General features: G+C 38.2%; 1 protein-coding gene across 7 annotated transcripts in view; it reads left to right on the top strand.

Moving 5' to 3' along the window:
• The first annotated feature begins 487 nt into the window (after positions 1-487).
• IL33 (interleukin 33) overlaps positions 488-26,965 on the top strand; it is a 47,997-nt gene continuing 21,519 nt past the window's right edge. For 3 of the 7 annotated variants that reach the window (XM_079927271.1, XM_079927272.1, XM_079927266.1), the window contains exons 1-2: positions 488-522; positions 23,100-23,267. The gene's annotated coding sequence lies outside the window, so the exon portion shown is untranslated. Of the gene's footprint in view, positions 523-7,762; positions 7,921-22,849; positions 23,268-26,965 lie in introns of those variants that run through there. The other 4 variants (XM_079927270.1, XM_079927268.1, XM_079927269.1 and 1 more) reach the window with 4 other exon arrangements.

Below are 26,965 nucleotides of genomic sequence, written 5' to 3'. Positions count from 1 at the left end.
ATAATGACAGGTCCCTTGGTTGTTGCCTGTCATCTCTCCCTCCCATTTACTGCACACAGCTCAACTCCAAATCAGCACAGATCGTCTAGCTTCTTGCCTACTTGCCTTCTTCCTTCACTGCTTTATTTCAAGAGGAGATACAGCCCTCTTCTTTCATTCCTCACAAACACAACACTTAGCTTGTAACAGATAATTGCTCAGGCTTAGGGATAATGAAAGTGTTGCATGTGACATGACTCTCATGTGAATTGGAAGTATAAAAACAGAACATAAAATCCATAATTGCTGGATTAATTTAAGATGGAAATGGGGAGAAGACAGAAAGCAGTGAATCTTAGTTGACAGGATTGTAACTATTGGCTTTTTACATGCTATTAAAACCTGCTAAAATCTCATCCATTCAGCTCTCCCTTCTACAGCAGTTTGGTTCTCTGCCAAACTTTCGGTAATAAATAGAGACTGCAAGCTCTCTGAACAGAGAACTGCAGCTTTTCAGGGGAGAAATCAAAACAAGATCACAAGGTAAGAATGAAATCAATATTCTGGTAGATTTTTAGTCACGTCTTGCAAAGTGAGACCTTGAGAACCATGGAGAAATGGTTTTATTTCTATAAAATAAAGGATTAGGTCGATTTATTATTATTGCCAATAGAAGTAAAAGTTGATGATAATAGTTGCTACTAACTTCGAATTCCATTTTGCTTTCCTTTGAGTGATTTATAAAATTATTAACAGATTGCTAAAATAAATTGTTTTTATAGTACTGTTCCCCTTCCTCACCACAAAACTTCGTAAAGCAAGTTGATAATTCTATTTCCTACTCCTGAAATGCTTATCCAAGACAAACATACTCACAATTGTTTACAAGCGGTTTTCAAGAAAGAAGGACAAATATAAGAACTGAAAAGTGCCATTCCCTCAAAACAATCTGCTCAAAAATAATTTGTGAAAAAATAAGGAATTAACATTCTAAATAAGTAAATTTAAAAGCTCATTAGTGTTGTTACTATTCTTCATTTAGAGTGAAAATAGTTTTTGTTCTCTTTAATTCTTGCTGTCTTGCACTTTCCTTTGCCTTATCTTTCCCTGCATGAATACTTGCCTCCAGACTATTTTAATTTAAAACATGACACAAGGTCCTAAGTATTGTGGCTGCACAAGAGTTGATTCTAGAAGGTCTTCGGAGACTTGAGAGTGGAGTATCTAGGACTAGGTGTGGCTGGATATTCTTGATGCTCACTCACTCCTCAGCATTGTGCTTCCTCAGCTTGAATCATCTCTTTATGTCACTGTATGCATCCCTGTATGTCATCCTATGCTGTTCCCTACATCCCTACCTACTGCTTCTCACATTTGTCTTTTGAATACTTAGTGCACTTCTTCTAATTTCGACCCTGAAAAGGCACAGCTCTGTGTTCAGAAAACTTCAGAATCCTCTGTTTCTTAAAGTTTAGGGTGGGTGCTTGAGGTGAATCACACAGCTGGGTAGTGTCCTTAAACTGTAAAGAATTCTCATGGGCATCACTGTCTGCAACTCAAATTTCACATTTTCTTCTCCATGCTTCTCTGAAAGGATCCTGGATTTCCTACAAATATTTGACTGGTGGCTGCATAATTCATTTTCTCAGCACTATGTTGACCTAGATTTTTTTCACTTTCCCATCACTGTTTAACTTACAATATCTAAAGCAAGAATGTACCTCTTTTCCTTTCCCATTTATGGAGAGAGAAGAATCCTGAGGGGAACTTTCACTTAGGGGTTGAAATAGGTCTAAAAAGTAAGGGAAGCAATTGAGAAATGGGAGCTGCCTCTTCTGGCCAAAGTCTGTAGAGGATTAAATAAACAGCTTTCGACCAAATTCAGGGAATGTATCTGAGTTTCAGCTGTAAAAAGTTCTGCTCCATGGAAGAATTAAATCATTACAGGGAAATACTGTGGGAGGTGAGGAGGGGGGTTGGGGTGCAGCATTGAGGGAAGAAAAAAATAAACACCAAGAATTGTTTATGCGAGTAAATCTGACAGCATGAGGTCTGTTTTGGAGATATGAGTGCAAAGTTAAATCATTACATGGAAGTACTGCAGAGGGGGCAGCACTGGGGGAAGAAAAATATATACATCAGGGAATATTTATGCCAGTAAATCTGATAGCATGAGGTCTTTTTTGGAGATGTGAGTGTAACTGCGCCAAAATCAATGTATCTTTCATTCAACAAGTTGAAATTTTGCCAAACATGGTGGGAATCAAGTGATAGAATTCTCTTATATCTCAACTTGCAGCAGGAACATTTAGAAACATTAAGACCAAAAATAATCTCCTTGAACAGCAGAAAGAGATCTTAATTCCATTAAAAAAAAAATGATGCTTGGTTCAAGGACTTTAGGAAATCCTGGTAGAACCTCTAATCTCTTTTCAATTTCCCTGTGGTTTCTCTGGTGCTATATCTGTATGCAAAAAGGAAACTTTAAGGGTACACAGCCTTAGAGGACAGGCAAAGTTCATTTTTGGAGGTGTTAAAGGGGGGAATAAAGAGTTTGGGGCACTTCTTCCCTGTAGCAGACTCCTGGCACACGTTCACATGCTGTCCTTATTATTGTTGGTAAATCATGCTATATCTGTGAAGGTTTTTGATTTTTTTGTTTTGTTTTGTTTTTTGCTTTAAGTGAAGAGTGCAGTATAGCATAATAGGAAAAAACACAGATTTTTAGAGTAAGATAGGCCTCAACTCCATTATCTGTCATTGATTAGCTGTATGATTTTGGATCTTAACTTTCCTGAGCCTGAATTTTTTTTTTCTTGTGTAAAATGTAAAACAAAATTGAAACAATAATAAAACACTCTACCCTAGAGAGGTGATGAGATGCTTATGAAGGTAAAGCAAGTCAGAAGCAGTCATGAAAGGTAACTGTTAATGATCACTGAAATTTTACTAAATGTGAGACATTCATTCCACATTCTCCCATTTAATCTTCACAGTACCTCTGTGAAATAAATATTATCTTCTCCATTTATAAAATTAAGCAGGTGAGATTTAGAAAGATCGTACTAACCCAACATGACACAACTAGCAAATTTCAGACAGCAATTAAAACCCAGAGTTAAGTTCCATGAATGAGAAAGACCAACAGAGAAAATGGATTCCAAATGACTTAATTTAATGTGTCTCTAATCCTCTTTGTGAAGCCATTTTCTACTCAAATTTTCCATCATTTCCAAACAAAAATTTTAGTGAGATAACATTAAAACCTTTCACCTGTTTTCCTTAGGGCTACATTCATTACCATCTGAGGGAAAGTGTTCTTGTCAGCCACTGTTCTCTTATGTGACTTTCTTTTGTCATTCCCACTGGTAATGCCAGAACAAACAGTATCCATCCGTAAACTTGGCTTTACTTTTAACCAGCATACCAGTCTACATCTAGTTCCCCTTCACTTTGAACAGCTCATAAATTGGATGATCATCACAATTTTCCCCAGCAGTGTTAATGAATCTGAGACCTTTTGCAATTGTAAGAATGTTTTGCTCATTACTTCTCTTGGATTTCCTAGCAAAGATTAGATATTTTCTTAAAGAGTTGGACAGAACTTCATAGTTTTGCATGTCTGCTGTGTTCAAATCTCAACCACTCTAACTTCTTAGCCCTAACTTCTTAGCCTGCTGGCTCTATCAGTTGCAGTTGTTTAAGAAATGCTATTTAAGTAGTTTATATTTTCTTTAAAAAGAGGAAATGATATGACTTTTCCCCATGTTCTTTCATTTGGGGGCTTGTTAAACCCAAACATGAACTTTCCTCTAACCTGAATTTATTAGTTCCAAATTTTTTCCTACCTAAGGTTTTATTTTTCAATTATCTTTTATACATATATTGTATATATTAATTGTCTACACTCTTTAGCAATCCTGTTTAAACAATACTTTATCAGTAGTCAGCATGATTGCTTCATGCAGGTAAATCAATAGTAGTAATATTGTTTCCTTGAGTAAATATTTCTTATTTTCTAGTCATTTTTAAGAGTTTGAGCCACAGACCTAGGTGCCAACATTCATTCTAGTGTAATTCGGTGGCTATCTTTAGCTTCCTTTTTTTTCTTCATTATGACTTGTATAAGATCCATATTACCTCAATGTATATGTAGCATTACTTTATCAAAGAGCATGCATATTTTTTCCTTCACTGACTTTCTCACATGCCATATGGTTTGTGAAATCATAATCATAATTGTCACTATGTGGTGCCAATTACATTTATTAGAATAAATCGGATGTTATTGACTCAAAGGAGTATAAGCTGTTTTACTAAAAAAGTTTGGAGGGTTCCATGCCTAGGATGTGACATATAATGCTTACATGTGGCTGTCCAATTATTATTACCATTCATTATGTCAAGTGGAAGGATTTCTCCTCAGTACTATGAGGTCCATGAGATTAGACACAGCATTTAGAAGCATTAAAGTCATTCGCACTGTGATGTGCCAGTTGGAAAAAAAGGTTGTTTATAAATCTTTGTATTTTTTAATTCATAAAAGTATAAAAAATTAGATAGAAGTCCAGTTTATAGCAGCGTCCAATTTTTTTTTCTGGTTATTTGTGGGAAATGCTCCTAAAAGAGCATCTGGCTTTAGACTTATTGGCTCTCCCTACTATCTAGATAGAATCATGCAGGGACTAGTAACCTCGAGGGTTGTAGTTCACTGCTAGGTTCAGATAACTTCTGTACTTATTACATGCAACACCTCTTCTTGGCAAAGAAAGGGACACCAGTTATATTCTTTTGCTCTGCATCATTAGGCATAGAAAGAGGTCATATCTGTCCAGGGGAGGAAAATAATTAGGTCTTATTTTGGAGAAGAGAAGTGTCTAGCATAGTCTTTTCATTTCAGTAGTTTTCACTTTAAACCCAGCTACCAGGTAACCAAGACTGAGCTTACTTGGATTCCCATGTAAGGATGATGAAGTCAGCAATCTGGGAAACTGCTACAGCCCATGAAGTAGGCAGGGTGGGAGACAAAGGCTTGTCACATCATGGTGGACAAGTTTCCAGACCTCTGAGTTGTATTTCTGATCATTGCACAAGATAGCTCTGTTGAAACATTTATGGGAATTAAATATCCAGGGTATGGATTGTGTCTTAGCTTATTCAGGTCAATGTCCAGGAACTCACACATCTGTGAGTAGAAAGCTTCTATACTCTTGAATTTTAAACGTCTTCTAACAATCAAATTTAATATCTAATACACAATGCAGTATATCACTGGGTGGCCATTTGGCTGTGAAAGAAAATCTCATGGTCTGTCCAGGGATGATGTTCAAAACATTTAACAGCTGGCATGGCATGGCAGAGATAAGTGAGAAAGGAACTAGCCACGTGGAGCATGCCAGCTGAATACCAACTTTGGAAGGGACTCTCATTGTGGCTTTGGCCTCTATCAACTAATTTGGGATAATGTGGTAGTGAAGGAGCTGTGGAATAGCTTAAGTTTTGCGGTACGCAGGCCTCTCACTGTTGTGGCCTCTCCCGTCGCGGAGCACAGGCTCCAGACACGCAGGCTCAGTGGCCATGGCTCACGGACCCAGCCGCTCGGCAGCATGTGGGATCTTCCCAGACTGGGGCACGAACCTGTGTCCCCTGCATCGGCAGGCGGACTCTCAACCACTGCGCCACCAGGAAAGTCCAGTGCTTTTCTCTTTTGAGAATCATTATGGACTCATGATTTTTGGTGATGTGTAATTAACTCATTTTCAGACTTGTTTTGATTAGCTATAATTTTTTGTTGTCTTCAGTCACTTGGTCACAATTTAGCACACAGAAGCCCCTTCACGGTGGCTCTTTCTTTTTAAACTACCTCAGAACTTTAAAATATGCATCTCTGTTCTCAGGCAACAAGTTATTCAGGCTCACCCTGCATTTCTTCTATCTGAAACATTAAATCAGCCATTCTCCAAAGAGCCCTAGTTTCTTCAGTGGAGAACATTATTAGGCTACCAAAATCTGGGCCCTGGGATATACATTGGATTATATCATCTTAATACTGAAATTAAAGCAGTTCAGTTAAAATCATGAGTTCATATTTGTATTATCACTGGAGTTCTATGATATATGTCAAAATACTTCTTACAATTATTTTTAATATTTTATTTTGTTATGAGTATATAAACATTTGTTTGATTTACACTTTGGTCCAATTGTTTAAGTTCTTTTTGACTTTGAAAATGTTGATGTGTTATTAATTGACAGTTTTTTAAATTTGGTTGCTGCATTAGTTACTGGAGGATATGGAAACCTGCTTAAAAGTTCACTTTATAAATAGGATGTTAACTGAAGTTTGATCTTCAATGTCTTTACAAGTCATTTCATTTGGCTACTATGTGTGCACCCACAATGACTTAATGCATGATTATATGTATATGATTTTCATAATCAATATTATACACAAATTAATATATATATATAAATTTTTGGTGAACAAATCCTACTGGTGTTTTACAAGAATAAAATAGCAATAAAAGTACTATATTGGCAATCTGTAAAATTAATAGTTAAACTAGTAATAATAGTACCACTATTGGCAATCTGAATTTTTTTTTTAAAAGAACAACTCAAATAATTACTTATAAATTTCAAAATCTTTTCATGATATAAAATTTTTCAGTTTATCCATTCTGTTTCTGTCATATCATGCTTTTCTCTCATATAAAATATTTTTATTGATTTTAAAATATCAATTTATGTATTCATATTATTATACTAAAATTTTGCTTAAAATATATCATTATTTAAATATTAAAATGTTTAAACTAGCTGCTATGGAACACAGTATGAAGGTTCCTCAAAAAATTAAAAATAGAACCACCATATGATCTAGCAATCCCACTTTTGTGTATGTATCCAAAAGAATCGAAAGCAGGATATTGAAGAGTTATTTACACACCTATGTTCATTGTAGTATTATTCAGAATAGCCAAGAGGTGGAATCAACCCAAATGTCCACTAATGAATGGATAAAGAAAATATAGTATATACATACAATGGAATATTATTCAGCCTTAAAAAAAAAGGAGGAAATCCTGTCACATGCTACAACAGGGATGAACCTTGAGGACATTATGCTAAGTGAAATAAGCCAGACACAAATACTGTATACTATATGATCCCACTTATAGGAGGTATTAAAGTAGTCAAACACAAGAAACAGAGAGTGGAATGGTGTTGCCATGGGCTTTGGGAAGGGGGAAATGGTGAGTTGTTGTATGATGGATATAGTTTTAGTTTTGCAAGATGAAAAAGTTCTAGAGATCTGTTGCACAACAATGTGAACGTAGTTAACACTACTGAAGTGTACACTTAAAAATGGTTAAGATGGTAAGTTTTATATTATCTATTTTTTACTAAAATTAAAAATGTTTATAAAGAAGGGCTTTGAGCAGGGGGTGGGGGAGAATGTTTAAACAACCCAACTGTATTTAGAGATATTATTAAGTCAATGTCCAGAATACATTAGATGTTAGCCATTTCTTTTTAGGATTTAGAAAAAGCCAATGTAGATTACATTTAGACAAAAAATATGTAAAGATAATTTGTATCACTTGATATGCTTTAGCTGCAATAAAAGAATAACAAATTGAATATGGCTCAAATTATAAGGACACTTACTGCTCACTTAACAAGAAGTTCTGAAGTTGGCAGCCCCAGAGTTGGTGCAAAGAATCAAGGACATAACCAAAAGACCCAGGCTCTTCTTACCCTTCTGCTCTGCCATTCTCAGACTGTCCATGATCTCTCCCTTCATGGGAGAAGATGGCTGGCCCAGCTTTGAGCACCACATCCTCACAGAGGGCAAGTGAGTGGAAGTCAAACAGCACTTACTTCTAAGGAGAGAAAGTTTCCCAGAAGTCCCAGGCACACCTCCCCTTTGTCTCAATGGTAAGATCTGTGTTACATGCCTATACCTAGACCTGTTATTGTCAGATGGAGACAGTATTGCCATGAATGGCTGAGGTTTCTGCATATCTAAATTTCTTTTTTGGGGAAAGAAAAGAGATTTGTCAGTTAAAAAACAACATTCATGCTAGGTAAACTCTCAGCATCCCCTCATTCCTGCAGAACTCCAACCATTTTTAGTTTTTTAGGACTTCTTGCCCGTCGCTGAGAAGGGCACCCAAATTCTTTTCAAAGTCATCCTGAGGATTCTGCCTTAGTCTGAAAAACACCTCAAAAATTGTCTTTAGGGGGGCTTCCGGGAAGATGGTGGTAGAGTAAGACGCGGAGATCACCTTCCTCCCCACAGATACACCAGAAATACATCTACACATGGAACAAGTCCTACAGAACACCTACTGAATGCTGGCAGAAGACCTCAGATCTCCCAAAAGGCAAGAAACCCCCCACATACCTGGGTAGGGCAAAAGAAAAAAGAATAAACAGAGACAAAAGGATAGGGACGGGACTTGCACCAGTGGGAGGGAGCTGTGAAGGAGGAAAGGTTTCCACACACTAGGAAGCCCCTTCACGGCGGAGACAGCAGGTGGCGCAGGGGGAAAGCTTTGGAGCCGCGGAGGAGAACACAGCAACAGGGGTGCAGAGAGCAAAGAGGGGAGATTCCCGCACGGAGGATCAGGGCCGACTGGCACTCAACAGCCCGAGAGACTTGTCTACTCACCCGCCAGGGCAGGCGGGTCTGGGAGTTGAGGCTCGGGCTTCAGTCGGAGTGCCGGGAGAGGACTGGGGTTGGCGGCGTGAACACAGCCTGCAGGGGGTTAGTGCACCACGGCTAGCCGGGAGGGAGTCCGGGGAAAAGTCTGGACCTGCCGAAGAGGCAAGAGACTTTTTCTTCCCTCTTTGTTTCCTGGTGTGCAAGGAGAGGGGATTAAGAGCGCTGCTTAAAGGAGCTCCAGAGACGGGCGCGAGCTGTGGCTAAAAGCGCAGACCCCAGAGACGGGCATGAGACGGTAAGTCTGCTGCTGCCACCACCAAGAAGCCTGTGTGTGAGCACAGGTTACTAACCACACCCCGCTTCCGGGGAGCCTGTGCAACCCGCCACTGCCAGGGTCCCGGGATCCAGGGACAACTCCCCCAGGAGAACACATGGCGCGCCTCACGCTGGTGCAACGTCACGCTGGCCTCTGCCGCCACAGGCTCGCCCCGCACTATGTGCCCCTCCCTCCCCCCCGGCCTGAGTGAGCCACAGCCCCCGAATCAGCTGCTCCTTTAACCCCGTCCTGTCTGAGGGAAGAACAGATGCCCTCCGGCGACCTACACGCAGAGGCGCAGCCAAATCCAAAGCTGAGCCCCTGGGAGCTGTGACAACAAAGAAGAGAAAGGGAAATCTCTCCCAGCAGCCTCAGAAGCAGCGGATTAAAGCTCCACAATCAACTTGATGTACCCTGCATCTGTGGAATACATGAATAGACAACGAATCATCCCAAATTGAGGAGGTGGACTTTGAGAGCAAGATTTATGATTTTTTCCCCTTTTCCTCTTTTTGTGTGTATGTGTATGCTTCTGTGTGAGATTTTTCTCTGTATAGCTTTGCTTCCACAATTTGTCCTAGGGTTCTATCCTTCCTTCTTTAAAAAAAAAATTTTTTTTTCTTAAAAATTATTTTTTATTTTAATAACTTTATTTTATTTTACTTTATCTTCTTTCTTTCTTTCTTTCCTTCCTTCCCTCCTTTAGACAATGAATCATCCCAAATTGAGGAGGTGGACTTTGAGAGCAAGATGTATGATTTTTTTCCCTTTTTCCTCTATTTGTGAGTGTGTATGTGTATGCGTCTGTGTGAGATTATATCTGTATAGCTTTGCTTCCACCATTTGTCCTAGGGTTCTATCCGTCTTTTTATTTTTCTTAATAATTATTTTTTATTTTAATAACTTTATTATATTTTATCTTACTTTATTTTACTTTATCTTCTTTCTTTTTTCCTTCCTTCCCTCCTTCCTTCCATCATTACTCCCTCCCTCTCTCCTGTCTTTCTTTCTTTCTTTCTACTTCTACTAATTCTTTCTTTCTACTTTTTCTCCCTTTTATTCTGAGCCGTGTGGATGAAAGGCTCTTGGTGTTCCAGCCAGGACTCAGTGTTGTGCCTCTGACGTGGGAAAACCAACTTCAGAACACTGGTCCACAACAAGGACCTGGAAGAACTACAGATGAAACAAACAATGATGAACAACACAATAAATGAAATTAAAAATACTCTAGATGGGATCAGAGTAGCAGAATAACTGAGGCAGAAGAACGGATAAGTGACCTGGAAGATAAAATAGTGGAAATAACTACTGCAGAGCAGAATAAAGAAAAAAGAATGAAAAGAACTGAGGACAGTCTCAGAGACCTCTGGGACGACGTTAAATGCACCAACATTCGAATTATAGGGGTTCCAGAAGAAGAAGAGAAAAAGAAAGGGACTGAGAAAATATTTGAAGAGATTATAGTTGAAAACTTCCCTAATATGGGAAAGGAAATAGTTAATCAAGTCCAGGAAGCACAGAGAGTCCCATACAGGATAAATCCAAGGAGAAAAACACAAAGACAAATATTAATCAAACTGTCAAAAATTAAATACAAAGAAAACATATTAACAGCAGCAAGGGAAAAAAAAATAACACAAAAGGGAATCCCCATAAGGTTAACAGCTGATCTTTCAGCAGAAACTCTGCAAGCCAGAAGGGACTGGCAAGACATATTTAAAGTGATGAAGGAGAAAAACCTACAACCAAGATTACTCTACCAAGCAAGGATCTCATTCAGATTTGATGGAGAAATTAAAACCTTTACAGACAAGCAAAAGCTGAGAGAGTTCAGCACCACCAAACCAGCTTTACAACAACTGCTAAAGGACCTTCTCTAGGCAAGAAACACAAGAGAAGGAAAAGACCTACAATACCGAACCCAAAACAATTAAGAAAATGGGAATAGGAACATACATATCGATAATTACCTTAAATGTAAATGGACTAAATGCTCCCACCAAAAGACACAGATTGGCTGAATGGATACAAAAACAAGACCCATATATTTGCTGTCTACAAGAGACCCACTTCAGACCTAGAGACACATACAGACTGAAAGTAAGGGGATGGAAAAAGATATTTCATGCAAATGGAAACCAAAAGAAAGCTGGAGTAGCAATTCTCAGATCAGACAAAATAGACTTTAAAATAAAGACTATTAGAAGAGACAAAGAAGGACACTACATAATGATCAAGGGATCGATCCAAGAAGAAGATATAACAATTGTAAATATTTATGCACCCAACATAGGAGCACCTCAATACATAAGGCAAATACTAACAGCCATAAAAGGGGAAATTGACAGTAACACACTCATAGTAGGGGACTTTAACACCCCACTTTCACCAATGGACAGATAATCCAAAATGAAAATAAATAAGGACACACAAGCTTTAAATGTTACATTAAACAAGATGGACTTAATTGATATTTATAGGACATTCCATCCAAAACAACAGAATACACATTTTTCTCAAGTGCTCATGGAACATTCTCCAGGATAGATCATATCTTGGGTCACAAGTCAAGCCTTGGTAAATTTAAGAAAATTGAAATTCTTTCAAGTATCTTTTCCAACCACAGCGCTATGAGACTAGATATCAATTACAGGAAAAGATCTGTAAAAAATACAAACACATGGAGGGTAAACAATACACTACTTAATAACGAAGTGATCACTGAAGAAATCAAAGAGGAAAATTAAAAAATACTTAGAAACAAATGACAATGGAGACACGACGACCCAAAACCTACGGGATGCAGCAAAAGCAGTTCTAAGTGGGAAGTTTATAGCAATACGATGCTACCTTAAGAAACAGGAAACATCTCGAATAAACAACCTAACCCTGCACCTAAAGCAATTAGAGAAAGAAGAACAAAAAACCCCAAAGTTAGCAGAAGGAAAGAAATCATAAAAATCAGATAAGAAATAAATGAAAAAGAAACGAAGGAAATGAGAGCAAAGCTCAATAAAACTAAAAGCTGGTTCTTTGAGAAGATAAACAAAATTGATAAACCATTAGCCAAACTCATCAAGAACAAAAGGGAGAAGACTCAAATCAATAGAATTAGAAATGAAAAAGCAGAAGTAACAACTGACACTGCAGAAATACAAAAGATCATGAGAGATTACTACAAGCAACTCTATGCCGATAAAATGGACAACCTGGAAGAAATGGACAAATTCTTAGAAATGCACAACCTGCCAAGACTGAATCAGGAAGAAATAGAAAATATGAACAGACCAATCACAAGCACTGAAATGAAAACTGTGATTAAAAATCTTCCAACAAACAAAAGTCCAGAACCAGATGGCTTCACAGGCGAATTCTATCAAAAACTTAGAGAAGAGCTAACCCCTATCCTTCTCAAACTCTTCCAAAACATAGCAGAGGGAGGAACACTCCCAAACTCATTCTACGAGGCCACCATCACCCTGATACCAAAACCAGACAAAGATGTCACAAAGAAAGAAAACTACAGGCCAATATCACTGATGAACATAGATGTAAAAATCCTCAACACAATACTGCAAACAGAATCCAACAGCACATTAAAAGGATCATACAGCATGGTCAAGTGGGGTTTATCCCAGGAATGCAAGGATTCTTCAATATATGCAAAACAATTAATGTGATAAACCATATTAACAAATTGAAGGAGAAAAACCATATGATCATCTCAATAGATGCAGAGAAAGCTTTCAACAAAATTCAACACCCATTTATGATAAAAACTCTGCAGAAAGTAGGCATAGAGGGAACTTTCCTCAACATAATAAAGGCCATATATGACAAACCCACAGCCAACATCGTCCTCAATGGTGAAACACTGAAAGCATTTCCACTAAGATCAGTAACAAGATAAGGTTGCCCACTCTCACCACTCTTATTCAACATAGTTTTGGAAGTTTTAGCCACAGCAATCAGAGAAGAAAAGGAAATAAAAGGAATCCAAATCGGAAAAGAAGAAGTAAAGCTGTCACTGTTTGCAGATGACATGATCCTATACATAGAGAATCCTAAAGATGCTACCAGAAAACTACTAGAGCTAATCAATGAATTTGGTAAAGTTGCAGGATAGAAAATTAATGCACAGAAATCTCTGGCATTCCTATACACTAATGATGAAAAATCTGAAAGTGAAATCAAGAAAACACTCCCATTTACCATTGCAACAAAAAGAATAAAATATCTAGGAATAAACCTACCTACAGAGACAAGAGACCTGTATGCAGAAAATTATAAGACACTGATGAAAGAAATTAAAGATGATACAAATAGATGGAGAGCTATACCATGTTCTTGGATTGGAAGAATCAATATTGTGAAAATGACTATACTACCCAAAGCAATCTACAGATTCAATGCAATCCCTCTCAAACTACCACTGGTATTTTTCACAGAAGTTGAACAAAAAATTTTACAATTTGTATGGAAACACAAAAGACCCCGAATAGCCAAAGCAATCTTGAGAACGAAAAGCGGAGCTGGAGGAATCAGGCTCCCTGACTTCAGACTATACGACAAAGCTAGAGTAATCAAGACAGTATGGTACTGGCACAAAAACAGAAAGATAGATCAATGGAACAGGATAGAAAGCCCAGAGATAAACCCACGCACATATGGTCACCTTATCTTTGATAAAGGAGGCAGGAATGTACAGTGGAGAAAGGACAGCCTCTTCAATAAGTGGTGCTGGGAAAACTGGACAGGTACATCTAAAAGTATGAGATTAGATCACTCCCTAACACCATACACAAAAATAAGCTCAAAATGGATTAAAGACCTAAACGTAAGGCCAGAAACTCTCAAATTCTTAGAGGAAAACATAGGCAGAACACTCTATGACATAAATCACAGCAAGATCCTTTCTGACCCACCTCCCAAAGAAATGGAAATAAAAACAAAAATAAACAAATGGGACCTAATGAAACTTCAAAGCTTTTGCACAGCAATGCAAACCATACACAAGACCAAAAGACAACCCTCAGAATGGGAGAAAATATTTTCAAATGAAGCAACTTACAAAGGATTAATCTCCAAAATTTATAAGCAGCTCATGCAGCTCAATAACAAAAAAAACAAACAACCCAATCCAAAAATGGGCAGAAGACCTAAATAGACATTTCTGTAAAGAAGATATACAGACTGCCAACAAACACATGAAAGAATGCTTAACTTCATTAATCATTAGAGAAATGCAAATCAAAACTACAATGAGATATCACCTCACACCAGTCAGAATGGCCATCATCAAAAAATCTAGAAACAATAAATGCTGGAGAGGGTGTGGAGAAAAGGGAACCCTCTTGCACTGTTGATGGGAATGTAAATTGATACAGCCACTGTGGAGAACAGTATGGAGGTTCCTTAAAAAACTACAAATAGAACTACCATATGACCCAGCAATGCCACTACTGGGCATATACCCTGAGAAAACCATAATTCAAAAAGAGTCATGTACCAAAATGTTCATTGCAGCTCTATGTACAATAGCCCAGAGATGGAATCAATCTAAGTGTCCATCATCGGATTAATGGATAAAGAAAATGTGGCACATATATACAATGGAATATTACTCAGCCATAAAAAGAAACGAAATTGAGTTATTTGTGGTGAGGTGGATGGACCTAGAGTCTGTCATACAGAGTGAAGTAAGTCAGAAAGAGAAAGACAAATACCGTATGGTAACACATATATAAGGAATTTAAGAAAAAAAAATGTCTTGAAGAGCCTAGGGGTAAGACAGGAATAAAGACACAGACCTACTAGAGAATGGACTTGAGGATATGGGGAGGGGGAAGGGTAAGCTGTGACAAAGCGAGAGAGAGGCATGGACATATATACACTACCAAATGTAAGGTAGATAGCTAGTGGGAAGCAGCCGCATAGCACAGGGAGATCAATTCGGTTCTTTGTGACCACATGGAGGGGTGGGATAGGGAGGGTGGGAGGGAGGGAGACGCAAGAGGGAAGAGATATGGGAACATATGTATATGTATAACTGATTCACTTTGTTATAAAGCAGAAACTACACACCAGTGTAAAGCAATTATACTCCAATAAAGATGTAAAAAAATTTTTTTTTCTTTAATCTGATTTTCAGGACAGAAAACTAAGTCTTTAATCAGACATATCAGAAGCACTTCTTCCATACTAAGGGAAAAGAGGAATGTGTCCATTTCCCATTTGACCATTTTCTAGTCAGTTCAATTCATTCTTAAATACAGACGCTGATGTTCCTTTAATTTTTTTTTTTTAGCCATGAAATAGATTGCTTACTTAATTCTGTCAATGAGTCTCTTTGATCACCACACTTGAAAAAGTAGACTCCATATATTTTACAATTCACTGACAGTCTCTATTTCCTTTAACTTAAAAAATTCATTAACATATACACACAGAAAATTGCACAAATCATGTGAACAAACCTATGCAACCATAAAAAGAAACAGAAGAGTAAAGAACTCCAGAATCCTCCTCCTGCCCTCTTGTTGTCACTTCTCTCTACCTCAAGAAAAGCCATTATTAGGTTTTCTAATATCATATATTCAATATGCCTTTGGGGGTTTTGACCTATTTATAAATAAATTCATACTTTCTATATCTTTTTGTGTCTAGCCGCATTCATTCACGATTATGTTTGTGAGATACCTCTGTGTTGTTGCACATCGAAGTAGCTTGTTTACTCTCATTACTGGTTAGAATTCCTCTAAATGAATGTGCCACAATTTATCCATTATAATGTAGTCGGACATTTGCATTGTTTGCTGCTTGGAGTTATGTGACTAGGACTGCTAGGAATATTCCCCTACATATATTTTGGCAAATATTTTTATGCCTTTCTGTTGGATATATACCTTCAAGTAGACTTGTTGGGCCAAATGTATGTATATGTTCAGCTTTAGTGGATACTACCACATTATTTTCCAAAGTGGTTGTAGCAATTTACACTCTCATCAGCCATGTATAAGAATTCCAGTTGTCCCAAATCCTTGCAAATACCTGGTATTTCCTGTCTTCCTCATTTTAGCCATTTTGATAGATAAGCATTGTGGTTCTCCTTCAACTTTAATGCATGCATTTTCTTTACTTTTCCTAGAAATATGTTGTTTCAGTCTGGGGCAACTAGACTTAAGTTAGCTGACAAACACACTTCAGAAAAAGATATCTTCCCTAGGATTGTAGTTTTGGAGTTGAGGTATGCCTCTGTTGTGTACCAACTGCAAAGCAACATTAATTAGAGAAGAAAACATTAAGAAAACAAACCATCATATTATATTTGGGTTTCAGAAAAAAAGTCAGGAACCACTTTTTTAAAATGTTACACTATAGTAGAAAAAAAGGATTGTTCTCTTAACCCCATGATCACAAATGGAGTTTTTATAGACTTTGAATACAACATACTTTAAGGAAATTTTGTCAAGTTATTACTGAATCATTATGATCTAATAATAATCCACCCTCAATGTTTTATTAAATAAAACATTGTCCAAGTGACATACAATTTAACCAAGTATCTACTTTATGTAATTTATCACAAGCATTTGATAAACCAGGTAATATAGAGGTTCTACACGTGACATCAAAGCACTAAAGGCTGACTGACTGACTGGTTTGGGTTTATTTTTAAGCACAAGGACAACTCTTATCTTCTGGTTGGGTGTCAGAAGCCTTAAGTTCAAACAAAGCAAAGGGTATTTTTAGAGCTTATATTTAGTCTTCATAATATAACTAGCAAGCACTAACTAGTAGTTGACTTCCATTCTTAAAGAGGAAACTTTTTTCTTAAATGTTTTTATTTTTATAGTGGGTCTGGTACATTATCTTCTACCAATGCAAAGTTTTGCTGCTTTGGGCTGCCTTCTCTTGGCCCTAAATTTTATATTTTTTTATTGTTTGGCTGTACAGCTGCTGTGGAAGTGCAGAGTCTTAACCACTGAACCGCCAGGGAAGTTCCTCTTGGTCCTAAATTTTAGACATTAAAGTCCTTATTTCCCCATTACCATAAACATCTGGCTCACCCTTTCGGAAGCTCCTCTTGTTATTCCTCAGTTTTTCAAATCTGCCTTCAAATGAAGCCTACTAGCCTCCAGGATCATTCCAGAAATATCTAGTGGCATCCCTATGTACTGGGAATGGAAGTTAGGTATACTTTCACTGGCTTTAAACATATATATATATATATATATATATGGTATCTGGAATAAACTCTTCTTATCAATGTTTTATGTAGTTAAGAAATGTACCATACCCAAATCAGTCTGCTTCTTTAGAAATTTAAAGATATATATTGCATTCTGCTTTAAAGATGCACTTCAAACTCTAAAGCTTTTCCTGTCTAAAATATGATGTTTCTCTTAAAAAACAAACAGCAAGTCACCTGCTAGAATTTCGGATGCTGCCCAGATAACCATATCCTTGTTAGGATTTGGAATTGTACAAATATTAAACCACTTTAGACTTTGGAATCTGGGCACTATTTCCAGAGTCATAGCTGACATTAATGGGCAAATTCTCATCTTTGGTTAAGCAATCTGTTTTGGTTGTATTGTTGCCAATTCCAGATGCTCTCACACTTCTTGGTATGTATTTGTGGAGAACAGGTAAGATCCAGAAATAATTCTTCCAAACATACATACACATAGATGCAATTACTATCTTTTTTATGAATAAACAGGGATGATAGAGTTTGATATAGCTTCATTGCCTACCGTTGCAAGTTGTTTTCCTTTGTGGATCTAGGTATAAACTTTTTAGAAAGCAAAACAAGGCAGGTCTAAAACAACGAACTGAAGCAAAACAGATTGGATTTTTATCTCCAGTCTTGAGTGCTGATTTTATGACCTAGTAACTCAGGTATATTCACATGCTGTGGCTTGGCACCTGCTTTTACCTTGTCTATTTCTCAGCAAAGCCTTTATCTCAGATTTTGCCCCCACTCCTTGTTCCCCTGCCACCTTCTATGGAATGCTGTGCCAGAAATATTTTCTGTGATTCAGTTTTAATCACATCTTCTAAAACCTTTCTCACTCTTCCCTCACTTTGTCTTACAAGCTAGAAGGAAACAAATCAAGGCTGTATGCCCTTATCCCCATGCAAAAAAGTGAGCAGTTTCATTGGTTCCTAGAGACAGCACATTGTACTGTGGAAGAAGGTATTCAAACATTTATTAAATTCCATACTTGAGGGCTTCCCTGGTGGCGCAGTGGTTGAGAATCTGCCTGCCGATGCAGGGGACATGGGTTCGAGCCCTGGTCCGGGAAGATCCCACATGCCGCGGAGCAACTAGGCCCGTGAGCCACCTACTGAGCCTGCGCGTCTGGAGCCTGTGCTCCGCGACGAGAGAGGCCGCGACAGTGAGAGGCCCGCGCACCGCGATGAAGAGTGGCCTCCGCTCGCCGCAACTAGAGAAAGCCCTCGCACAGTAACGAAGACCCAACAAAGCCATAAATAAATAAATAATTAAAAAAACAAATTCCATACTTGAGACAAAAGGACAGCATCAAAAATTTCCCTGATAAAATGGAACAGTTCCCTGTATTTCTTCACACTTTGTTTTTCTTTGCTGTTGTTGCTTAAAATTTTAATGAAACATTAGCAGGTTATAGAGGAAAGAGCAGTCATAGCTACTGCTCTGTGAGTTGGGGACCTAAGTTCTGGTCCTGATCCTCCACCATATACTCACTCACTAGCTGTGTGACCTTAAGTAAGACCTGCTTTGAGTGTCACTTCCCTCATCTGTAAAATAAGGAGTTTTAGGCCAGCCCTGCAGTTTTTAATGGTACTCAGTGGACGGCAAAAGTGCTTTAGTGGTTCTAGCATCTATCTGCTGCTAATTTCACAGGTTCTGGGGCTACTCTAAGACTAAACACTGATCCATAAACACAATCAAAATTTCCTTTCTGCTCATCCAAATAGTTTCATTGTCTTCAGTGACTGACATTACAATCTTCTCTCTTTTTAAAAATGTTCTGCAGTTTCATATTTAATATATCAAGATGTAGATTTTTTTCTTTTTTTAAACCTACTTGAGATTCATTGGGATTTTTAGATCTGAGGATTGGGGTCTTTCAATAATTCTGGAAAGTTCTCAGCCTTTATATCTTCAAATATTGCTCATTTCCTATTCTATTTCCTTCTAAAATTCCAAATAGATACACATTAGACTGTCTCATTCTGTCCTTGAAGTCTCTTACCCCCATTTTTATATTTTTCATCTTTTTAAAAAAGTAATAATTATTTTTTTAAAGTCTTTATTGAATTTGTTACAATATTGCTTCTGTTTTATGTTTTGGTTTTTTGGCCGCGAGGCATGTGGGATCTTAGCTCCCTGAACAGGGATCTAACTCACAACCCCTGCATTGGAAGGCGAAGTCTGGACCGCCAGGGAAGTCCCTATTTTTCACCTTTAAGTGTTACTGGATTGTATTCCAAGGAATATCTTCAGATATATTTTCTAGTTCACTGACTCTCTTCATATGTGTCTAATCTGTTTAATCAATCCATGGAGCTTTAAGTTCAACAATATATTTTTCATTTCTAGATATTCTATTTGGATCTTTTTCAAATCCATTTGTTCTTTGTTCATGTTTTCAATCTTTTTAGAGCTCTACCTAAACATATTACAATCAGTTGTTTAAAAAAAAATCAGTTGTTTTATATGTCATTTCTGATTGTTCTAATACATGAAGCCTTTGCAGGTTGGTTTCTGCTGTCTGTTCCCTCCATGGGCTCTCACCATGATGCCTAGTATTCTTGTTTGCTTTATAAATCTTGACTGCAAATTACTCATTCATCCTGCAAATTTTTCTCTGTGAATATTCTGTGGCTTGAGTTGCAGCTGGTAAAATTCATCAAGATAAGATTTGAGTTTTCCTTTCCAATATGCCTTGGGATACTACCAACCTAAAACCATTTTATGTTTAATTCTCTATTTCAGGCTTTTGGAGGCACACAGGTAGTGAGTGTGAATACAGGCTGCAAACCCCTGTGGGGGCTGACTTTTCATGAGGAGATAAATTCTCAGAGCAATGGTTTCCCTTCCCTCGGACAAACAAGCTTCCTAGCTATCCCCTTCTGCAAGTGGGGTTTATTTATCTCAATCAGCCTTAACCTGTGAGTGTAGCCCTTTGGATATCCAGGTTTGTGCAGCAATTCCCTATTAGAATCCCCATCTTAGGCACATCCTGGGCTTTATTTCCTGGCCCCCGCACTTCATGTAGTTGTCCGCTTTCTCTAGCATTTAGCAGACAACTTTAGGAAAAAGCCAAGCTTGCATGCCTACTATACATTTTTACTTTTATGCCAGCTCAACGATAAATTTGAAAAAACTTTTTTTTTTTTTTGCGGTATGCGGGCCTCTCACTGTTGTGGCCTCTCCCATTGCGGAGCACAGGCTCCGGACGCGCAGGCTCAGCGGCCATGGCTCACGGGCCCAGCCGCTCCGCGGCATGTGGAATCTTCCCGGACCGGGGCACAAACCCGTGTCCCCTGCATCGGCAGGCGGACTCTCAACCACTGCGCCACCAGGCAAGCCCTTGAAAAAACTTTAAAAAATATTTCTTACAGCATTATAGTTGTTTTGTCAGGTGGGCTGGCCATGGTAACTAATCCACTGTTAGGTCGGAAACAGAAGTCTCTGATTAATTAACTTTATAATGAGCAAATATTATAAATTTAAATATATAAACCATAGTTATATTAATAAATCAACAAATTCCTGATTTTCTCTTTTTTGTCTCTTGGGGGTTCTATTCAATATTCCTTTTTCAGAAAAGGATTCTACTTCTTTAAAAGTTTTGAAAATTTCCTCTTCCACCCACAAACTGTAATGATTATAATGATTTCTCCTTATGATGTTGCTAAATCTATTAACTAGCTAGACCACCACTGATGGCATATGAACTGAGTCTCAGTTTCACTCTCCCTTATAAGGTCAAATAATCCAGGTGGCATGTCATATTTTCAAACTTTTAATTTTGTTTTCTTAGTAGGGAAACCTTTTTGACCTAGAAAACTTTAAGCAGAAGCCCAGTATGGGAAAGAAGTTTCTGCTCTGGGCTCAGGAATAGGGAAGAAGATCTGAAAGCCAACAGATTTGAATTTCTCCACCACTTTTCTGGAATACCTCATGAATTCTAAAAGTTTGCTTGAGGTTTTGCTATGGGACCTTACGCAAGCTCTTTGATCTCTCTGTGCTTCAGTTTCCTCATCTGTAAAATAGGGAAGATAATAGTACCCCCTGATAAAACTGCTATGATGATTGAATGAGTTATATATATAAAGCACTTAGTACAGTACAGTATTGGCACAGAGTGAACACTATATAAAGGTTAATTTTTAAAAATACAGAACTTTTAACTCTTCAAAAATCCTATTGGATTTTTCATACTCTTTTGATTTTTTACAAAATTCATAATTTGTATATTACTTTTCCAGTTTTACTTAAAAAGAATTTTCAAAATAAAAGAAAAAAGTGATCTCAACTTTAAACTTCAGAGTCAAACTAAAACTAAAGACCTATTTATTCTATGTTGTTTCATTCCCATATATTGCTTTCTTCTAGCACTCAGGGCTCTCTGAATCCATAAAAACAAAAACAAATCTACACTACAGACTCAATAGACTTCCCTTTTCACTTTAAGTTTGCTCTAAGACAAAACATACCCAAGTCCATTATGTACCTTGATTTCAGATCCACCTCTACCCATCTAGGTTACTTAATGCTCCCTTGTCCGCCCGCCTCATCCTGTCTGCTATAAGGTTAGTGAAAAGAGAGGAGAAGGGCACAGGGCTGAGGCAGAGCTTGTGCATTTCTCTGAGGATGGTATCTTTTGGGTGGTCAAGGGGCTGGTGTGGCTGCTGGTATAGAACCAAGCCCAGGGAGAGGGGAAAGAAGGGGCTGAACCAGGAACCTGTATAGGAGCACAGGAAAGAGAGTCAAAAGGATAAGAAGACACTGGCTTTCAGGAACTCTCTTCATTTTTCAGATGAGGAGACTGTGACCTAGACAGCTGAAAAGCCCTGTGGGGAGGGAGCAAATCCTGGGTCTAAGCTTGAGAATGGGAGGTCATTCTACCTCTGCTTCTTCAAAAATTACTAAAGACTTGGTCCAATACACAGCTGGGTCTCCAAAGTATGTGACGCATGGGGAGGGGCAACCAAGGGGAATAAAACAACACATTGAACTGAATAATTCAAAATGTTGATCACACTAAAACCACAGGGCCAGAGGCCAAACATAATGTCAGCTTCTTTAAATGCTTTAGAAAAAGCATTGACCCAAGAACAAGAAGACCTGGGTTCTATTAGGCTGAGCCATATAAAACTGTCATTTTTGTAGGTCAAAATTCAGTAGTGCCCATTTCACACTGCTCAACCCACAGTCCCATTTCCACCACTCTGTGGATCTTTGGGATCCACAGAGGCTGGTGATGCCTGCCTTGTCTAGTTTGTAGGGTTTTTGCAAGGACAGATCCAAATTACACAACATTTATTGAGTGCCTGCTTATGGGTAGCTGCTTGGAAGACAAAAGATGACTAAGGTATAATGCTGGTTCCCAAGGAACTAGCAGTCCAGTGGAGAAGATAGGGAAACAAATAAAGTTGGATACGATAAGCAAATAAGGGAGGAAGCAATAAATTCTGCTGATTGGGAGACAAAGGAATTTGAATTGAGCTCTAAGGGTTAAATAGAAGTTTCCCAGGTAAAGGGGAAGAGGCAACTTTAGCAAGAGGAACAACTTGAGCAAGGCATGGAGGTGTGAGAGTGCATGGTAGCTTGAGGAACAGTAAATAGTCCAGTGGGTCTAAAATGCACAGGGCATAGAGGAAGGGGCTGTGTGAGGCTAGAAAGTCTGAAGGGCAGGTCGTACCAGTGTATAAAAATGATTAGATAAGACTGCATCCAGGAAAACCGTAAGAAAGCATAGAAGTGTTTTATAAATACTGTGTTATTTACCTTAAAGACATAAAAGAAAGTTTTCCTAAAAACTCATACCATCCTTCCCCTCCTCTAACAAAAGGTTCAGCTTGAGTCATAGATTGATTTGCCAGATTTCTTAATAGAGTGTTTCCTCTCCCTAGGAGGCATGTAGAAATTTTCAGAGATGTGGGGAGTGGGGGACAGGAAGTGATTCAGTTTGAGTGCTGTCTCATGGTTCCCCAAACTCAATCTCCCTTTCCTCGACATCACTTACTTCTGATCTCCCCCAGAAGAAAGAAGTGAAGCCACCACAATCAAGGGAGTAGAAGGTCAGTGTGAGCACACTCCTCTCTCACCTTCTCCCTTCTGCTTCCCTGCAAAATCTCTCAGAATTAAGTCATACAGTCTGACATACAGTCTGATGGCCAGTCTGACAGTGTTGCCAAGCTTAGCCATAATCCCCATTTTTTCTTCCCCCTACCAGACAGGACCAGTTTTGGGATGCTGACTCCTTTCAGTAATTTTCTGGTAGCCAACAACGGGTTGTGTAATCCCACCACATCCTCAGAGATCCTCTGCACAAACCAGAACATGCAATCTTGATGACACAGTGAATGGAATTAAAGGCCCAGGAATATAATTCTACTTCATTCTACCAATGGCTTCCATAGAATAAGAGAAAGAACCAGATGGACTTGATTTCAGATTCTGACTTTGTTACTTATTAGCTATGTGGCCTTTTCCAAAATACTTAATCTCTCTGAGCCTCTATTTCCTCACTTCTAGAATGGAGGCAATCATATTCAAATATTAGTGTCATGGTGACAATTATAAATAATGTATGTAAAACATCTGACCCAAAGAAGATGTCCAAGATACTGTAACTGTTATAACTGTTAGTATTATCGCCACCACCATCATTATTATGAGTTTGCACTAATGCAGACTCCCTACTGGTTTCATTCCTACCCTCTTACTTCCCTCAATCTGTTCCTAAAATGGCAGTCAGAGCACTCTTTTAAAAACTAAGTCATATTCCATATTACTTAAAACCCTTCTTTGGTTTCCCATTGTACTTTGTTTTTTTGTTTTGTTTTGTTAATCTTTATTGGAGTATAATTGCTTTACAATGTTGTGTTATTTTCTGCAGTACAACAAAGTGAATCAGCTATATGTATACATATATCCCCAAACTCCCTCCCTCTTGAGCCTCCCTCCCACCTCCCTATCCCAGCCTTCTACGTCATCACAAAGCATCGAGTTGATTTCCCTGTGCTATGCAGCAGCTTCCCACTAGCCATCCAGTTTGCATTTGGTACTGTATATATGTCAGTGCTGCTCTCTCACTTCTCAGCTTCCCCTCCCCCTCTGTTTCCTCAAGTCCATTCTCTACATCTGCATCTTTATTCCTGCCCTGCCACTAGGTTCATCAGTACCATTTTTTTTTATTCCATATATGTGCATTAGCATATGGTATTTTTCTCTTTCTGACTTACTTCACTCTCTATGACAGACTCTAGGTCCATCCACCTCGTTACAAATAACTCAATTTCGTTCTTTTTTATGGCTGAGTAATATTCCATTGTATATATGTGCCACATCTTCTTTATACATTTATCTGTTGATGGACAATTAGGTTGCTTCCATGTCCTGGTTATTGCAAATAGTGGTGCAATGAATATTGTGGTACATACCTTTTTGAATTATGGTTTTCTCAGGGTATATGCCCAGTAGTGGGATTGCTGAGTCATATGGTAGTTCTATTTTTAGTTTTTTAAGGAACCTCCATACTGTTCTCCATAGTGGCTGCATCAATTTACATTTGCACCAACAGTGCAGGAGGGTTCCCTTTTCTCCACACCCTCTCCAGCATTTATTGTTTCTAGATTTTTTGATGATGGCCAGTCTGACTGGTGTGAGGTGATATCTCACTGTAGTTTTGATTTGCAGTTCCCTAATGATTAGCGATGTTGAGCATCCTTTCATGGGTTTCTTGGAAATCTGTATATCTTTGGAGAAATGTCTATTTAGGTCTTCTGCCCATTTTTTGATTAGGTTGCTTTGTTTTTTTCTTTTTTTTTTTTAGTTTCCCTTGCTGTGCAAAAGGTTTTAAGTTTCATTAGGTCCCATTTGTTTATTTTTGCCTTTATTACCATTACTCTAGGAGGTGGGTCCAAAAGGATCTTACTGTGCTTTATTTCATAGAGTGTTCTGCCTATGTTTTCCTCTAAGAATTTTATAATGTCTGCACTTACATTTAGGTCTTTAATCCATTTTGAGCTTACCTTTGTGTATGGTGTGAAGTAGTGTTCTAATTTCATTCTTTTACATGTAGCTGTCCAGTTTTCCCAGCACCACTTATTGAAAAGGCTGTCTTTCTCCATTGCATATTCGTGCCTCCTTTATCAAAGATAAGGTGACCATATGTGCATGGGTTTATCTCTGGGCTTTCTATGCTGTTCCATTGATCTAAATTTCTGGTTTTGTGCCAGTACCATACTGTATGGATTACTTTAGCTTTGTAGTATAGTCTGAAGTCAGGGAGCCTGATTTCTCCAGCTCCGTTTTTCTTTCTCAAAATTGCTTTGGCTATTTGGAGTGTTTTGTGTTCCATACAAACTGTACATAAAAACTTGTTCTACTTCTGTGAAAAATGCCATTAGTAATTTGATTGGGACTGCATTGAATCTGTAGATTGCTTTGGGTAGTATAGTCATTTTCACAATGTTGATTCTTCCAATCCAAAATCATGGTATATCTTTCCATCTGTTTGTATCATCTTTGATTTCTTTCATCAGTGTCTTATAGTTTTCTGCATACAGGTCTTTTGCCCCCTTAGGTAGGTTTATTCCTAGATATTTTATTCTTTTTGTTGCACTGGTAAATGCAATGTTCTGATTTTTCATGGTTAGTGTATAGGAATGCAAGAAATTTCTCTGCATTAATTTTGAATCCTGCTACTTTACCAAATTCACTGATTACCTCTAGTAGTTTTCTGGTGGCATCTTTAGGATTTTCTATGTATAGTATCATGTTATCTGCACACAGTGACAGTTTACTTCTTGTTTTCCAATTTGGATTCCTTTTATTTCTTTTTCTTCTCTGACTGCTGTGGCTAAACCTTCCAAAACTATGTTGAAAAATAGTTCTGAGAGTGAGCACCCTTGTCTTGTTCCTGATTTTGAGGAAATGGTTTCAGTTTTTCACCATTGAGAATAATGTTGGCTGTGGGTCTGTCATATATGCCTTTTATTGGCTTTTTTATTTTGATTAAAAACTCTGGAGCGTTTTTAATCATAAATGGGAATTGAATTTTGTCAAAAGCTTTTTACTGCAACTATTGAGATTATCATATGGTTTTCTTTTTCTTTTTTTTTTTATTTTTTTTTTTTTGCAGTACGCGGGCCTCTCACTGTTGTGGCCTCTCCCCTTGTGGAGCACAGGCTCCGGACGTGCAGGCTCAGTGGCCATGGCTCACGGGCCTAGCTGATCCACGGCATGTGGTATCTTCCCGGACCGGGGCACGAACCTGTGTCCCCTGCATCGGCAGGCGGACTCTCAACCACTGCGCCACCAGGGAAGCACTATCATATGGTTTTTATCCTTCAGTTTGTTAACATGATGTATCACATTGATTGATTTGCATATATTGAAGATTCCTTGCATTCCTGGGATAAACCCCAGTTGATCATGGTGTATGATCCTTTTAATGTGCTGTTGGATTCTGTTTGCAGTACTTTGTTGAGGATTTTTGCATCTATGTTCATCAGTGATACTGGCCTGTAGATTTCTTTCTTTGTGGCATCTTTGTCTGGTTTTGGTATCAGGGTGATGGCAGTCTCGTAGACTGAGTTTGGAAGTGTTCCTCCCTCTGCTATATTTTGGAGAGTTTGAGAGGATAGGTGTTAGCTCTTCTCTAAATGTTTGACAGGATTCTCCTATGAAGCTATCCGACCCTGGGCTTTCGTTTGTTGGAAGATTTTTAATCACAGTTTCAATTTCAGTGCTTGTGATGGGTCTGTTCACA

Source organism: Stenella coeruleoalba, assembly GCF_951394435.1.
Source record: "Stenella coeruleoalba genome assembly, chromosome: 7".
NCBI lineage: Eukaryota > Metazoa > Chordata > Mammalia > Artiodactyla > Delphinidae > Stenella > Stenella coeruleoalba.
Note: the sequence above shows the minus strand (reverse complement) of the source record. Positions and strands in the feature narration are given on the sequence as shown.